At 48.7% G+C, this 17,052-nt stretch overlaps 1 protein-coding gene across 1 annotated transcript in view; it reads left to right on the top strand.

The window, feature by feature from the left end:
* Positions 1-14,348, top strand: part of LOC129715045 (RNA-binding protein 43-like) — a 260,957-nt gene extending 246,609 nt beyond the window's left edge. The window contains exon 5 of the transcript XR_008726437.1: positions 13,757-14,348. The gene's annotated coding sequence lies outside the window, so the exon portion shown is untranslated. The remainder of the gene's footprint in view (positions 1-13,756) is intronic.
* Positions 14,349-17,052: the final 2,704 nt, after the last annotated feature.

Below are 17,052 nucleotides of genomic sequence, written 5' to 3'. Positions count from 1 at the left end.
CCACCTGCCTGCTTTTGGCTCATATCCCTCCAAACCTGTCCTATCCATGTTCCTGCCTCAACTACCTCTTCTGGCAGCTCATTCCATATACATAGAACTGGTGTTGATAATTGCTTGTATCTAAACTTCCCCCCAGTCTAGTCTCAGCAAAAGCACTTGAATCAATTAAACTTTATCTAACCAAAAGCGCGTCACAGATCCCTTTCCCCACCTCGGGATCGATCCTGGTGTCTATCTGTTCGAGCCCTCTAGGCCTCGCGCAGACAGACACACTCCAGAAGGGTATGCAGTCTCGAGCGTTCCTCTAGATCGACCCTGAGCCTCGTGATCAAAGATCCTTATACAGAGCACTCCTGCTAAATGCAATGGGCTGATGTGTAGTACGCAACAGAACGGAACATGGGCCTTTTTTTCATCCATTTTAGTAACCCGACCCGACCCGACCCAACCCGACTCGCAGTGTAATCAACGTTGCGGGGGAACAGTTTGTGTTAATAAATTAAAATTCTGAAAATGAGGAGAAGATTTTCCCCTAATAACTTTTATTTTTACGAGGATGTTTCCGTAACCGGCTTCCGTCTCCGCACAAGTATCTTTGCTCCGTTACGGGATCTTTGGTGTGGAGACGGAAGCCGGTTACGGAAATTGGGCCTTAAATTACCCATGAATCTGCCCGTGACCGTACTACGTCTTTTTCATCGAGTGGACTATCTTGCTCGCTGTAGGATTTTTGCTCGTGATCACGGCCTTTTATATGCCCCGCGAACCTGAGGGCCAAACCACACGGGGGTTGTCTCATAATCACCCACTTACAAATATTGATTAACCCCATACATAACAGACATCTCCCTAACCCAATGATACAACAGTTCAGCACATTATATTCACAATGGGCTTCGAGATGAAGGCAACTTGGAAACATTTACCCTGATTAACAGAACTCTCAGACAAGGCTTAACACCCCATCCAATAAACATTCAGCTGTCAGATTCTGCAACATTATTTACAAGCTATTTACAAAGTGTATGTCTGGTTTGCAGCCACCCAATCCATTTCCATGCATTTTGCACCAAATTGACAAGGCTTGCAAGATTTCCTATTCTTTGCCTGCAAATTGTATCTAAGCTACAGACTTTCTGGCACCTCTCGGAGCCTGTCCCAGCTCTCCCAATTTGACCAAATCTCCCAGCAAGCCCTGACACTTACTCCCATTTTGAAGTCCTGACTGGTCCAATTTAGCCAGGGTTAACAGTGTTAGCAGGTAATCGGCGGTCGGCGCGGACTCGATGGGCTGAAGGGCCTGTTTCTATGGTGTATCTCTAAACTAAACTAAACTAAACTAACCTAAGCAAGCAATGCCATACAGCGGAGAAGTAATGCAGGGTGACATCCACACCTCTGCTGAGCAACGTCATCTCAACTCATTTGGCAGCAGGGACTTACACTTGATCTCAGGTTCGTTGGGCAAGGAAAGAAATAACATGAAACGGAGTCGATCTAGATTATTATCGGTTGACTCTGAAGAAAAGGCAAGTGAGTGCAGATTCCAGCCGAGATCTGGGCCAGACTCAGCGGGATCACACCCAACGCCAACAAAGATTGTTGAGACCCCCTGGTCTTGGCAATGACTTGAAGAACCAGACTGCAGCACACCATGGAGAGGTATAGAGCCATAGAGCCTGACAGCATGGAAACAGGCCCTTCGGCCCAATGTGCCCACACTGGCCAACATATCCCAGCTACACTAGCCCCACCAGCCTGCATTTGGCCCATATCCCACTTAACCTGTCCTATCCATGTACCTGTCTAACTGTTTCTTAAACGTTGCGATAATCCCAGCCTCAACTACCTCGTTCCATACACCCACCACCCTTTGTGTGAAAAAGTTACCCCTCAGGCTCCTATTAAATCTTTCCCCCCCTCACCTCAAACCTGCGTCCTCTGCTCCGCGATTCCCCTACTCTGGGCAAGAGACTCTGTGCGTCTACCCGATCTAGTCCCCTCATGATTTTGTACACTTCTATAAGATCACCCCTCATCCTCCTGCGCTCCAAGGAATAGAGACCCAGCCTGTTCAACCTCTCCCTGTAGCTCAGAGCCTCAGGCCCTGGCAACATTCCCGTAAATCTTCTCTGCTGCACCCTTTCGAACGACACCATCTTCCCGGTAACATGGTGCCCAAAACTGAACACAATGCTTTAAATGCGTCCTCACCAATGTCCTATCCAACTGCAGCAGGTCCTCACAACATCTATACTCAAGTCTCCGTGAGTGAAATCATCTCCAGAGAAAGAAGGAGGGAAGATTTAAGGTCAGAAGGAAAAGCAATTACCTAAATGAAAATAGAGAGCTGATCCACTCCAGATATGTTTGATTGCAAATACTTCTTCATTGGATGTGATCCAATTAAATACTTCCCAGCTTCGCTGCTGATGAGGTGAAGATGTCCCAGAAGGTCACCATTGGCAGCAGCTATAGACTTCATCTCTGTAACTTTAGTTTAGTTTAGTCGCGAGATACAGTGCGGGAACAGGTCCTTCGGCCCACCAGGTCCGCGCCGACCAGCGATCCCCGCACATTAACACTATTCTACACGCACTGCGGACAATTTTACTTTTACACTGAAGCCAATTAACCGACAAACCTGTGTGTCTTTGGAGTGTGGGAGGAAACCGGAGCCCCCGGTGAAAACCCACGCTGGTCACGGGGGAGAACGTGCAAACTCCGTACAGGCAGCACCCGTGGTCACGGTCGAACCCGGGCGCTGTGAGGCAGCAACTCTACTGCTGTGCCACCGTGCCCGCCCTTGAGTGAAAGACGTAATTCTTTTTGGTTCTTCATTTCAGTTTCCAGAGAGCCTGGGTTGATTCCCCGTGTGCGTGCAGGGAACTTCGACCCCGTCATCCATTAGCGGCACGATGGCGTGGCATTAGAGCTACTGGCTTAAAGGGTGACGGCCGGAGGCCCTGGAGCCGCCTGAGGCTCGACTGGACCGGGCACCGCTCATAACAACTACAGCGCGGACTTGACTGTGGAAATGGTGCCAGCACATGGCGCCTCCTGCATGTGGGATCACTGGACTATTTCTGTACAATTGCTAATCGGGGAGGTTTGCTTGCGTATAGCAACACTCTACTAGGCAGCACAGTGGTGCAGCGGTAGAGCTATTGGCTTACAGTGCCAGAGACCCGGATTTGATCCCGACTACAACTGCTATCTGTACAGGGGCCGTACAATCTCCCCGTGACCTGCGTGGGTTTTCTCCGAGATCTTCGCTTTCCTCCCACACTCCAAAGACGCACATGTTTGTAGGTTAATTGGCTTGGTGTGATTGGCATGGCCAGCCATGTTCACATTGAATGGCGGTGTTGGCTCGAAGGGCCAAATGGCCTACTCCTGCACCTATTGCCTATTGATTGGAAAATTATGCCTACCGCGTGTTGGATAGTGTTAATGTGCGGGGATCGCTGGTTGGAGCGGACTCGGTTGTCCGAAGGGCCCGTTTCCACGCTGTGTCTCTGATCTAACTAAATTATCACATTCGGCTACTCGTTACTTTTCCATTTGCCCAGTCGGCGACTGAGGAGAGGGTCTTTCTGTAAGCGTCGCGGCTCATGAAGTGGTCTTGGTGGGGCCATGTAAACGCACGTTGGCGCCCGCCCCTGTTAATGGAACCTCGGAACCCGATTCAATGCTTCAACAGAGCTTTGGTTATCACTTGTACAACTGCAGAGGGAAAGTCTATATTACACGCGCGGGCCCCGACATTTTCTCTCGCCATTATTCAAATTTCCAGAACCAGGGGCCACAGTTTAAGAACAAGGGGTCGGCCATTTGGGACTGAGGTGAGGAAAAACCTTTTCACCCAGAGAGTTGTGAATCTGTGGAATTCTCTGCCACAGAAGGCAGTGGAGGCCGATTCACTGGATGTTTTCAAGAGAGAGTTAGATTTAGCTCTTAGGGCTAACGGAATCAAGGGATATGGGGAGAAGGCAGGAACGGGGTACTGATTCTGAATGATCAGCCGTGATCACATTGAATTGGCGGTGCTGGCTCGAAGGGCCGAATGGCCTACTCCTGCACCTATTGTCTATGTTTCTATGTTTCTAAGTCCAAAGCCCAGTCAGCCCGCGCGCTCGATGTAGCTGAGTAGTTCCCGCCAACCGATGTCCACTCTCCCCTCCCCTCCTCTCCTCGCCCGGCCATCTTTGTGTCCCAATAGACAATAGACAATAGGTGCAGGAGTAGGCCATTCGGCCCATCGAGCCAGCACCGCCATTCGATGTGATCATGGATGATCATCCCCAATCAGTACTCCATGCCTGCCTTCTCTCCATATCCCATGACTACGCCATCTTTAAGAGCCCTGTCATCTATGGCTCCCCCTGCAGCCGACCTTGAAGACTGCAGCTGGAGACATCGACCCGGTTCACCCACCAACTGGCCCTCATCCCCTCGTGTGTCCGACATCTCCCGCGGCTACTTCCCATTTACGCCAACCCGTGAGGCTTGGGGGCAGAAGCCAGCGCAAGGTTACGACCAACGAGTGCAGATTGGAAGCAGCTGGAGTCCGGCAACCAGCTCCAACTGAAGAAGAGTCACCACTTCCAAGACTTGTTACAGCCAGTGAGTTCCCAGATCCTACAGGAATAGGTCTGGCTGATAGATTGGCAGCGTAACCTTTACGATTGACGTATATAGTGGACGTAAAACAGAGCTGGAATCCAAATCTTAGTCCAACAGAGCGCAACATTAAAAAGAGCCCTTTTATAAACGGAATATAAGGGAATTGACATATTTATTTTCCACAGAGGTTTCCATAGTTTCTGTTATATCTCACTGAAGGATTGGAAGGCCAGGAGCTCACTACCATTAAAATGCAATCAGATGGTGGCTCCGCTAACGTTTCCACAAGGACTAGTGCGCCCTGTCAGGTTGGGAAAGGGGGAAGTACAACGGGATCTAGGGGTCCTTGTCCATCAGTCAATGAAAGTAAGCATGCAGGTACAGCAGGCAGTGAAGAAAGCGAATGGCATGTTGGCCTTCATTGCAAGATGATTTGAGTTTAGGAGCAAAGAAGTCCTCTGAAAGATAACGGAGTCAGTGGATATGGGGAGAAGGCAGGAACGGGGAACTGATTCTGGATGATCAGCCGTGATCACATTGAATTGGCGGTGCTGGCTCGAAGGGCCGAATGGCCTACTCCTGCACCTATTGTCTATTGTCCTAGATTCTAAAAGAAGTAGTTTCAACCAAAAATAAAAGGGCGTGCAGCGGTAGAGTTGCTGCCTCACAGCGCCAGAGATCCCGGTTCGATCTTGACTACCGGTGCTGCCTGTGTGGAGTTTGCACGTTCTCTCCGTGACCTGCGTGGGTTTTCCCCGGGTGCTCCGGTTTCCCCCCACACTCCAAAGACGTGCAGGTTTGTAGGTCGATTGGCTTGGTGAAAATTGTAAATGGCCCCCAGTGTAACAGGGATTGATGGCCGGCACGGATCAGGTGGGCCGAAGGGCCTGTTTCCAACGCTGGAAGACGAAACAAAATGAGAACTAAACTAAACTAATGTTTTATTAATGTTCTTACATCAGTTAAAACATCACTGGTTGAAAGCAAATGATGATCTGCTTCAGAGAGAGGCATCACATCGTATCTTATCATGCAGGGAATTAACAGGGTGAATCATTTTTTTTAACCAAAATTAAATTTAATGAATTATTTCAAAAATAATATGTACAATGCGAAACAATATCGACAAACCCACCAGCATAATACAAAGTAAAACAAATGTTCTTAAATATCAAATATACTGAGCATTAAACCACTATGTTACAATACTTGTCAAGGATACATTTCACCCCCAGCGGTCCCGGAAATCCCACACAGCGCCCGTGGACAGCGCGCAGTCCCGTCTCTAACACTACCCGGGCGTGGAGGTGACCCCGGAAAAGGGGGCAGGCAGCCGGCTCGGGTAGAGCTCTCCACCGCCTGGCACTGTGACTGGCGGATGGCCAGCTTGGCCAGGCCCAGGAGCAACCCAACCAGGACATCTTCAATCCCTACCCTCACCCCTACGCACAGGGTGTCCGAAGATGGGGATGGTGGGTGAGAAGTGCAGCCAGAAGGCATAGGAGCAGCCCCTTTAGTTATTGGAACAGGGAAGGACTCATTGGTACTGAAGTGTGAAAACTCACACCTCCAGATTCAGGGACAGTTTCTTCCCGGCTATTATCAGGCTATTAAACTATCAGGTTCTGGATTACCCTTGGGGGCCCTTGGGCTATCTTTAATTGGACTTTACTGGACTTTCCCTTGCACTAATCGACTAGCGATCGTACATTAACAGTATCCGACACACTGAACCATCCTACCACAACTAGAGAGCAGTCCAGAGCTACTATATCTCATTGGAGGTAGACAAAATTGCTGGGGAAACTCAGCGGGTAGGGCAGCATCTATGGAGCAAAGGAAATAGGCAACGTTTCAGGCCGAAACCCTTCTTCAGACAGTTCTCATTGGAGATCCACGAACTATCTTTGATCGGACTTTACTGACTTTATCTTGCTCTATTCACGGTATTCCCTTTATCATGCATCTTTACACTGTGAATGGCTCGATTATAACCATGTATTGTCTTTCCGCTGACTGGTTAGCGCGCAACAGAAGCTTTTCACTGTACCTCGGTACACGTGACAATAAAATAAACTGGACTGAAACTAAAGTAAGCGAAAAACAATAATAATGCAAACACAAAGCCAATGCCCCCAAGTTTATCCACTTCGAGGCCTATTTGGAGGTGGCAGTGCTTAATAGCATGTGAAGGAAAGAAGTGCCGATGCTGGTTTAAGTCAAAGGTAGACACAAAGAGCGGTCATGGTGGCACAGTGGTAGAGTTGCTGCCTTATGGGCCTGTCCCACGTTGGCGATTTTTCAGACGACTGCCGGCGACTGTCAAGTCGTAGCAGGTTGCTGAAAAACCAGCGACTGGTTCAAGTTCAAGTTCAAGAGAGTTTACTGTCATGTGTCAAGTCAAGTCAACTCAAGTCAAGTCAAGTCAAGTTTATTTGTCACATGCACATACGAGATGTGCAGTGAAATGAAAGTGGCAATGCTCGCGGACTTTTGTGCAAAAAGACAAACAAAACAACCAAACAAATTATAAACACAATCATAACACACATATACCTTTACATAATACATAATAGAAGGAAAAACGTTCAGTAGAGTTAGTCCCTGGTGAGATAGGCGTTTACAGTCTGAATGGCCTCTGGGAAGAAACTCCTTCTCAACCTCTCCGTTCTCACCGCATGGCAACGGAGGCGTTTGCCTGACCGTAGCAGCTAGAACAGTCCGTTGCAGGGGTGGAAGGGGTCTCCCATGATATTGTTGGCTCTGGAGTTGCACCTCCTGATGTATAGTTCCTGCAGGGGGGCGAGTGAAGTTCCCATAGTGCGTTCGGCCGAATGCACTACTCTCTGCAGAGCCTCCTTGTCCTTGGCAGAGCAATTCCCAAACCAGGTGGTAATGTTCCCGGACAAGATGCTTTCCACCGCCGCTGCGTAGAAGCACTAGAGGATCCTCGGAGACACTCTGAATTTCCTCAATTGCCTGAGGTGGTAAAGGCGCTGCCTTGCCTTACTCACCAGTGCTGAGGCGTGTGATGACCATGTCATATCCTCGAAGATATGGACCCCCAGATTGATTTGAAACAGTTCACCCTATCCACAGTATCCCCATTTATCCTCAATGAAGTGTACGTCCTCGGATGATGTGCCCTCCTAAAGTCCATGATCAGCTCCTTTGTTTTTTTTGATGTTCAAGAGGAGGCTGCACTCCTGGTGCCAGGATAACAGCCTCCTCTTGAACATCAAAAAAATGGAGTGTACGTCCTCGGATGATGTGCCCTCCTAAAGTCCACGATCAGCTCCTTAGTTTTTTTGATGTTCAAGAGGAGGCTGTATCCTGGCACCAGAGTGCTAGATCAGCCACCTCCTCTCGGTAGGCCTTCTCATCGTTGTCTGAGATCAGGCCCACTGTGTCCCTGATAGGACAATTAAATTCTTGCTTTGCTTCAGCACAACGGTGACTGTCAGAGTGGAACACACACACACACACACACACACACACACACACACACACACACACACACACACACACACACACACACACACACACACACACACACACACACACACACACACACACACACACACACACACACACACACACACACGCACAAGCACACACACACACACCACACAGCACACACACACACACACACCCCAGATACACGCGCACACACACACACACACACACACACACACACACCCAGACACACACACACACACACACACACACACACACACACACACACAACACACACACACACACACACACACACACACACACACACACACACACACACACACACACACACACACACACACACACACACACACACACACACACACACACACACACACACACACACACACACACACAGCACACACACACACACAAGCACACAGATACGCACGCACACACACACACACACACACACACACACACGCACACACACACGCACACGCACACACACACACACACACACTGCTTCCTTCACCAGCCCGTTATGCAGGCGGGGGACAGGGCAAGCGGGGGAACCGCCTAAATTCACACGGTGCAAAGCCAATGTGATACAGACGCACACCGCGATGAACAGGATGGTTGGCGCTGTAATTAAAACGGTGAAAGCACAGTGTACGGGAAGAGTCACGTAAGTCCTTTAAAAGAGGGGGGGAGAGGTGGGGGGACAAGGGGGAGACAGGATGTGGAGAAGGAGCGGAGACAACAGATACACGGCTGTGAAGCTCGGCAAACATGAATATTACCGGTTGGTTATCCTTGGTTCTGAAAACTACTGTTTATGGGTTATTTTCCCAATGAGCCAATAAAATTCACCGGTCAACACCGGTGACAACCTATGAGAACCTACGACCTCCTGGTGACCCACTACCACTGCACCTATGTCACGAGAATTCTCGCTGCTATACATGGTGTCAGATTTCTGGCCGCCGCTAATTTTTCAACATATTTGCGTAATAGCATGATGGTTTTTGGAGAAGAAGCTGTTCCTGAACCAGGACGTTACAGTTTTCAGGCTCCTGTACATAGAAACATAGAAACATAGAAATTAGGTGCAGGAGTAGGCCATTCGGCCCTTCGAGCCTGCACCGCCATTCAATATGATCATGGCTGATCATCCAACTCGGTATCCTGTACCTGCCTTCTCTCCATACCCCCTGATCCCTTTAGCCACAAGGGCCACATCTATAAGATCCCCTCTCAATCTCCTAAATTCTAGAGAGTATAAACCAAGTCTATCCAGTCTTTCTTCATAAGACAGTCCTGACATCCCAGGAATCAGTCTGGTGAACCTTCTCTGCACTCCCTCTATGGCAATAATGTCCTTCCTCAGATTTGGAGACCAAAACTGTATGCAATACTCCAGGTGTGGTCTCACCAAGACCCTGTACAACTGCAGTAGAACCTCCCTGCTCCTTCCTATACTCAAATCCTTTTGCTATGAATTCTGTTCTTCCCGGATGGCAGGATCCCAGCATGTTGCGTGTTCATCAGTTACTGAGTTGACTCGACCCAAGTGTGTGCGTGACACCCATGACACACGGAGACCGTGGCTGCTTGAGGAAGCAAATAACCGCAACGTCACCCATTCCCACTCTCCAGAGATGCCGCGCGTCCCGCTGAGTTACCCCAGCATCTTGTGTCTACCTTCGGTGTGAACCAGCATCTGCTGTTCCTTCCTATCAGTAAAATCCCGGTTTGATATCTCGATTGAGAGTCAGCTGCGGGACACTGAAAGGTCGGGGATCATGACCTCAGTGACGCATTCTGACAACATGTTGGACGAGGACGGAAGCCAACAGCGAGCTACGCGGCATCTGACACACGAGCAAACAAACTGAAAGGTCAGAGGTCAAGCCGACGGTGGGGCTTGGAAGTCACAAGGTTTAAGAAAGAACTGCAGATGCTTGAAAAATCGAGGGTAGACAAAAATGCTGGAGAAACTCAGCGGGTGAGGCAGCATCTGTGGAGCGAAGGAATAGGTGACGTTTCGGGTCGAGACCCTTCTTCAGACTGATGTGGGGGGGGGGAGTGGAGCAAGAAGAAGAAAGGAAGAGGCGGAGACTGGGCTGTGGGAGAGCTGGGAAGGGGAGGGGAAAGAGGGAGAAAGCAGGGACTACCTGAAATTGGAGAAGTCAATGTTCATACCGCTGGGGTGTAAACTGCCCAAGCGAAATATGAGGCGCTGCTCCTCCAATTTGCAGTGGGACTCACTCTGGCCATGGGGGAGGCCCGGGACAGAAAGGTCGGATACGGAATGGGAGGGGGAGTTGAAATGCTGAGCCACCGGGAGATCAATATGGCAGCCGGCATCATCAGACCCACACCCACTGGCCACGCCCTCATCTCGTTCTTTCCATCGAGTGACAATGTGTCCGGCACATCTCCTTTAAAGTTCGCCCTAAATCGGTTATTGGATATTTCCATCGTGAGGTCATAGGTCATAAGGGATAGGATCAGAATTAGGCTGATCTATCTCTCCCCTTCCCATTCTCCTGCCTTCTCCCCGTAACCCCTGACACCCGCATTGACCAAGAATCTATCTGTCTCTGCCTTGAAAACATCCACTGACTTGGCCTCCGCTGCCTTCTGCGGCAAGGAATTCCACAGATTGGACCGGAGAAATTCCTCCTCACCTCCTTCCGAAAAGCAGGTCAACGTCGGATGGGGAGGTTGGGCCGCCGAGCCAAGGGTAAACGGCGCATATTTCCCTTCCCCGCTCTCTCGACCACATCGGGGCAGTTGGATGACTTCAGCTTTAACCGCCCGTCAATCCCAGCTCAACACTGGGCCATTGAATGGCTGACCTCCCCCTCCCCCCCGCGGTCAATGTGCAGCCTTTCTTTCTCACACCGCCTCTCCCGCTCGCCATGGCTTGGCCCTGGTTGGAATGTAAACTCTGCAACGCTGATCCGGCGTATCTGCCAAGGATGGATTCTTGGACCAAGCATGTGCCATTTTCTTTTCACAAGTTAACTGATGCGTGTCAGTGGCCAGAGCCAAATTGACAAAGGGTGCGTTGTGGCTGAGCATGCTTGACATTGCAGTCAGTCCAACTGCTCTCCAGATGTACCTGTTGCCCAAGCCTCAACATCCCGTCACCCCGAGTCCCCCTTTGCAGCACATCAGAGGAATAGATCAATAGACAATAGGCAATAGACAATAGACAATAGACGCAGGAGCAGGCCATTTGGCCCTTCAAGCCATTCAATGTGATCATGGCTGATCAACCCCAATCAGTACCCCGTTCCTGCCTTCTCCCCATATCATATAACCATATAACCATATAACAATTACAGCACGGAAACAGGCCATCTCGACCCTTCTACTCCGTGCCGAACATGTATTCTCCCCTAGTCCCATATACCTGCGCTCAGACCATAACCCTCCATACCTTTCCCATCCATATAACTATCTAATTTACTTTTAAATGGTAAAAACGAACCTGCCTCCACCACCTTCACTGGAAGCTCATTCCACACAGCCACCACTCTCTGAGTAAAGAAGTTCCCCCTCATGTTACCCCTAAACTTCTGTCCTTTAATTCTCAAGTCATGTCCCCTTGTTTGAATCTTCCCTACTCTCAGTGGGAAAAGCTTGTCCACGTCAACTCTGTCTATCCCTCTCATCATTTTAAAGACCTCTATCAAGTCCCCCCTTAACCTTCTGCGCTCCAAAGAATAAAGCCCTAACTTGTGCAACCTTTCTCTGTAACTTAGTTGCTGAAACCCATGCGATATCCCCTGACTCCGCTGTTTTTAAGAGCCCTATCTGGCTCTCTCTTGACAGCATCAGGAGAACCTGCCTCCACTGCCCTCTGAGGCAGAGAATTCCACACTCACCACTCTCTGTGAGAAAAAGTGTTTCCTCGTCTCCGTTCTAAATGGCTTACTCCTTATTCTGAAACTGTGGGACCCCTGGTTCTGGACTCCCCCAACATTGGGAACATGTTTCTTGCCTCTAGTGTGTCCAAGCCCTTAACAATCTTATATGTTTCAATGAGATAACCCTCTCATCCTTCTAAACTCCAGAGTGTACAAGCCCAGTTGCTCCATTCTCTCAGCATATGCTCCATTCTCTCAGCAGATCGGGCAGCCTATCTATGCCTCTTGCCCAGAGTAAGCGAAATCAGGAACCAGAGGACATAGGTTTAAGGTGAGGGGGGGAAAGATTTAATAGGAACCTGAGGGGTAATCCAAAGACGTGCAGGTTTGTAGGTTAATTGGCTTGGTAAAATTGTAAATTGTCCCTAGTATGCGTGGGATAGTGTTAAGGAGCTGTCCCACTGTAAGAGCTAATTCTAGAGCTCTCCTGAGTTTCCCCTGATTCGAACTCGGAGAATTACGGTAATGGCCGCTCGTCGGTACTCGGGGAACTCGTGGATATTTTTCAACATGTTGAAAAGTCTTCACGAGTCTTCACGAGCTTAGCACGTTTCCCATGTACCTGCCGTTAGCATTACGAGCCGCTAAGAGATGTCCCCGAGCTCCGACGTACCCGCTACGTACATTCTACGTGCTTACCACGAGTTTGATTATTTTTTTTTTAACTCGGGAGAGCTCTTGGATTATCTCGTACAGTGGGACAGGGCCTTTAGTGTGCGTGGATCACTGGTGGGTGCGGACTCGGTGGGCCGAAGGAGTGAGGGTGTGAGTTAGAGGAAGAGGTTGAATAGACTGGGTCTCTATTCCATGGAGCGCATGAGGATGAGGGGTAATCTTATAGAGGTGTACAAAAGGAATAGATTGGGTAGAGTCTTTTGCCCAGAGTAGGGGAATCAAGGACCAGAGGACATAGGTTTACAGTGAGGGGGGAAAGATTTAATAGGAACCTGAGCGGCATTTTTTACATACAGAGGGTGGTGGGTGTATGGAACAAGCTGCCATAGGAGGTAGCTGAGGCAGGGTCTATCCCAACTTTTAAGAAACAGTTAGACAGGTACATGGATAGAACAGGTAGACCCAAAATGCTGGAGGAACTCAGCGAGACAGACAGCATCGCTGGAGAGAAGGAACGGGTGACGTTTTGGACTTCTCCAGACTTCAGGAGATCAAAAGGGGGACGTGATGAAGGAACATGGAGAATAGCTCATGCTTCAGACAGAAAAGGTTCTCGTTTGAAGAAGGGTCTCGACCCGAAACGTCACCCATTCCTTCTCTCCAGAGTTGCTGCCTGTCTCGATGAGTTACTCCGGCATCTTGGGTCTATCTATCTTCCCATAAAACTTCATCATGACTCAATGCCCCGGCTGACGAAAGCAAGCCTCGTTACCACTGGATTCATGGAATTCATTACTCTTTTTTTTATAGAGATATTGTTCGAGAGAGGATTCTTGTTTATGCATTGGAAAGACTCCATGTACTTTTTAAATAGTGGCATGGGATCTGCAACACTTAGGCGAAATACCACAACAATCCACATAATGTGCACAAATTCTCAGCAACTTTTGATGTTGAAGTGAGTTGCCTCTTGGCCCAACTTCAATTGTCAATGGTTCTTAATTAGCACATGTACAGATGCACAACGACATTCTTTCTTTGCGTACAGTTCAGTAAAGTATTGGCATGTCCAAGCCCAATCCCTGATTAGAACAATTTCAATAGACAATAGACAATAGGTGCAGGAGTAGGCCATTCGGCCCTTCCAGCCAGCACCGCCATTCAATGTGATCATGGCTGATCATCCCCAATCAGTACCCCGTTCCTACCTTCTGCCCATATCCCCTGGCTTCGCTATCTTTAAGAGCCCTATCTAGCTCTCTCTTGAAAGTATCCAGAGAACCGGCCTCCACCGCCCCCTGAGGCAGAGAATTCCACAGACTCACAACTCTCTGTGTGAAGAAATGTTTCCTCATCTCTGTTCTAAATGGCTTATCCCTTATTCTTAAACTGTGGGCCCTGGTTCTGGACTCCCCCAAACATTGGGAACATGTTTCCTGCCTCTAGCATGTCCAACCCCTTAATAATCTTATGTGTTTCAATGAGATCCACTCTCACCCTACCAAACTCTGGAGTGTACAAGCCCAGCCGCTCCATTCTCTCAGCATATGACAGTCCCGCCATCCCGGGAATTAACCTGGCGAACCTACGCTGCACTCCATCAATAGCAAGAATGTCCTTCCTCAAATTTGGAGACCAAAACTGCACACAATACTCCAGGTGTGGTCTCACTAGGGCCCTGTACAACTGCAGAGATGCCGCCTGTCCCGCTGAGGTATGTACTCCAGCTTTTTGTGTCCACCATATTCTGTTATCATAAACCCCTGGTTCTGGACTCCCACAACATCAGGAACATGTTTCCTGCCTCTAGCGTGTCCAAACCCTTAATAATCGTATATGTTTCTATAAGATTCCCTCTCATCCTTCTAAATGTCATAATTATACTAATCATAAACATAATCATACTTTATTAGCCAAGTATGTTTTGCAACCCACGAGGAATTTGATTTGCCGTACAGTCGTATCAATAAAAAGCAATTAGACACACAAAATACATGTTAACATAAACATCCACCACAGTGACTCCTCCACACGTCTGAGATGCTACATCTTGAAAATATGAGACTTGTCTTAGCAGGAGACGGGGTTTCTTAGCAGTTTTCTCTTTCTGATTTTCAGTCTTCAATTTTAATTGTTTATTTCAGTACAAGAGACAACGTTTTTCACGTTTATTTCCCTGGAACTCACTTGAATAAATAATAATAAGTGTCGGGGGGGGGGGTGGTGATTAGCAGTCACCGAGGTACGTTGTTGAGTAGAGTGACAGCCGCCGGAAAGAAGCTGTTCCTCGACCTGCTGGTTCGGCAACGGAGAGACCTGTAGCGCCTCCCGGACGGTAGGAGGGTAAACAGTCCATGGTTGGGGTGAGAGCAATCCTTGGCGATGCTGAGCGCCCTCCGCAGACATTTTACTCCCTCTTCGACTACACTTATTTGGTAGTCTAGGATTTCTATTCACTTTCTCTTTAACTTTCTCTCTTTCTTGCCTTTTCTCTATTTGTCTTTTTCATCTTAGCTAAAAATTTAAATTGAAGCTGTACAATAAATGTATTATGTCATATGCCACGGTTTATACGTTTGTACACTGCTTCTAATAAAAAGTAAAACATTTTAAAAAAGAACGCAAAAAAAAGTTCATAGAAACATAGAACCATAGACAATAGGTGCAGGAGTAGGCCATTTGGCCCATCGCGCCAGCACCGCCATTCAATGTGATCATGGCTGATCATCCAACTCAGTATCCCGTACCTGCCTTCTCTCCATACCCCCTGATCCCTTTAGCCACAAGGGCCACATCTGACTCCCTCTTAAATATAGCCAATGAACTGGCCTCAACTACCTTCTGTGGCACAGAGTTCCAGAGATTCACCACTCTCTGTGTGAAAAATAAATTCTCATCTCGGTCCTAAAGGATTTCCCCTCTATCCTTAAGCTGTGACCACTTGTCCTGGACTTCCCCAACATCGGGAACAATCTTCCTGCATCTAGCTGGTCCAACCCCTTAAAAATGTTGTACATTTCTATAAGATGTCCCCTCAATCTCCTAAATTCTAGCAAGTACAAGCCGAGTCTATCCAGTCTTTCTTCATAAGAAAGTCCTGACATCCCAGGAATTAGTCTGGTGAACCTTCTCTGCACTCCCTCTATGGCAATAATGTCCTTCCTCAGATTTGGAGACCAAAACTGTACGCAATACTCCAGGTGTGGTCTCACCAAGACCCTGTACAACTGCAGTAGAACATCTCTGCATCTATACTCAAATCCTTTTGCAATGAATGCTAACATACCATTCAGTTTCTTCACTGCCTGCTGCACCTGCAAGCCTACTTTCAATGACTGGTGTACCATGACACCCAGGTCTCGTTGCATCTCCCCTTTTCCTAATCGGCCACCAGGAAAAGGGGAGATGCAACGAGACCTGGGTGTCATGGTACACCAGTCATTGAATCTCTTCCCTTCTTTGTTCTCCCGCGGTCTGGGGCCTTGAGCCTTCCGTTGACGGGGCGATCTTGGCTCCCGTAGAGTATACCCAAGAGTATACATGAGACCCGTGATGCAAGGAGATCGTGGCTGCTTGAGGAAGCAAATAACCGAAACGTCACCCGTTCCTTTCCTCCAGAGATGCCGCCTGTCCCGCTGAGTTTCTCCAGCATCTTGTGTCTATCTTCGGTGTAAACCAGCATCTGCAGTTCCTTCCTACAAACACTTTTTCACACAGAGAGTTGTGAGTCTGTGGAATTCTCTGCCTCAGAGGGCGGTGGAGGCTGGTTTTCTGGATGCTTTCAAGAGAGAGCTAGATAGGGGTCTTAGGGATAGCGGAGTTAAAAGCCTGTCCCACTGTACGAGGTCATTCAAGAGTTTTCCCGAGTTTCCTGTGATTCGAACTCGGAGAATTACGGTAATAGCCGCTCGTCGGTACTCGGGGCTCTCGTGGACATTTTTCAACGTTAAAAAATCTTCACGAGCTTACCGCGTTTCTCGAGTACCCGCCGTTAGCATTGCGAGCCGCTAACAGACGTCCCGAGCTCCAACGTACATTCTACGTACTTACCACGAGTTTGATTTTTTTTTTAAACTCGGGGGAGCTCTTGAATTAGCTCGTACAGTGGGACGGGCCCTTGAAGGGATAACCATATACCAGAAGGCAGGAACGGGGGCATTGATTGTGGATGATCAGCCGTGATCACATTGAAAGGTGGTGCTGGCTCGAAGGGCCGAATGGCCTACTCCTGCACCTATTGTCTATTGTCTAAAATCCCGGACTGTGCGTTATCCACGAGCCCCCTGGGGGAATTCCGGGACCACCAGGCACTGCGGGGAGGTGGAATGCCTCCTTAATAAGCATGGGGTGATATCGTTGTACAACAGTTTATTTTATATTGAAGAACATTTGTTTGACGTATTATGGCGGTGGG

This window comes from Leucoraja erinacea, chromosome 49, assembly GCF_028641065.1.
Source record: "Leucoraja erinacea ecotype New England chromosome 49, Leri_hhj_1, whole genome shotgun sequence".
In the NCBI taxonomy this organism is placed as follows: Eukaryota; Metazoa; Chordata; class Chondrichthyes; order Rajiformes; family Rajidae; genus Leucoraja; species Leucoraja erinaceus.
The sequence above is the reverse complement of the archived record's forward strand: the minus strand, read 5'-3'. Positions and strand labels throughout refer to the sequence as shown.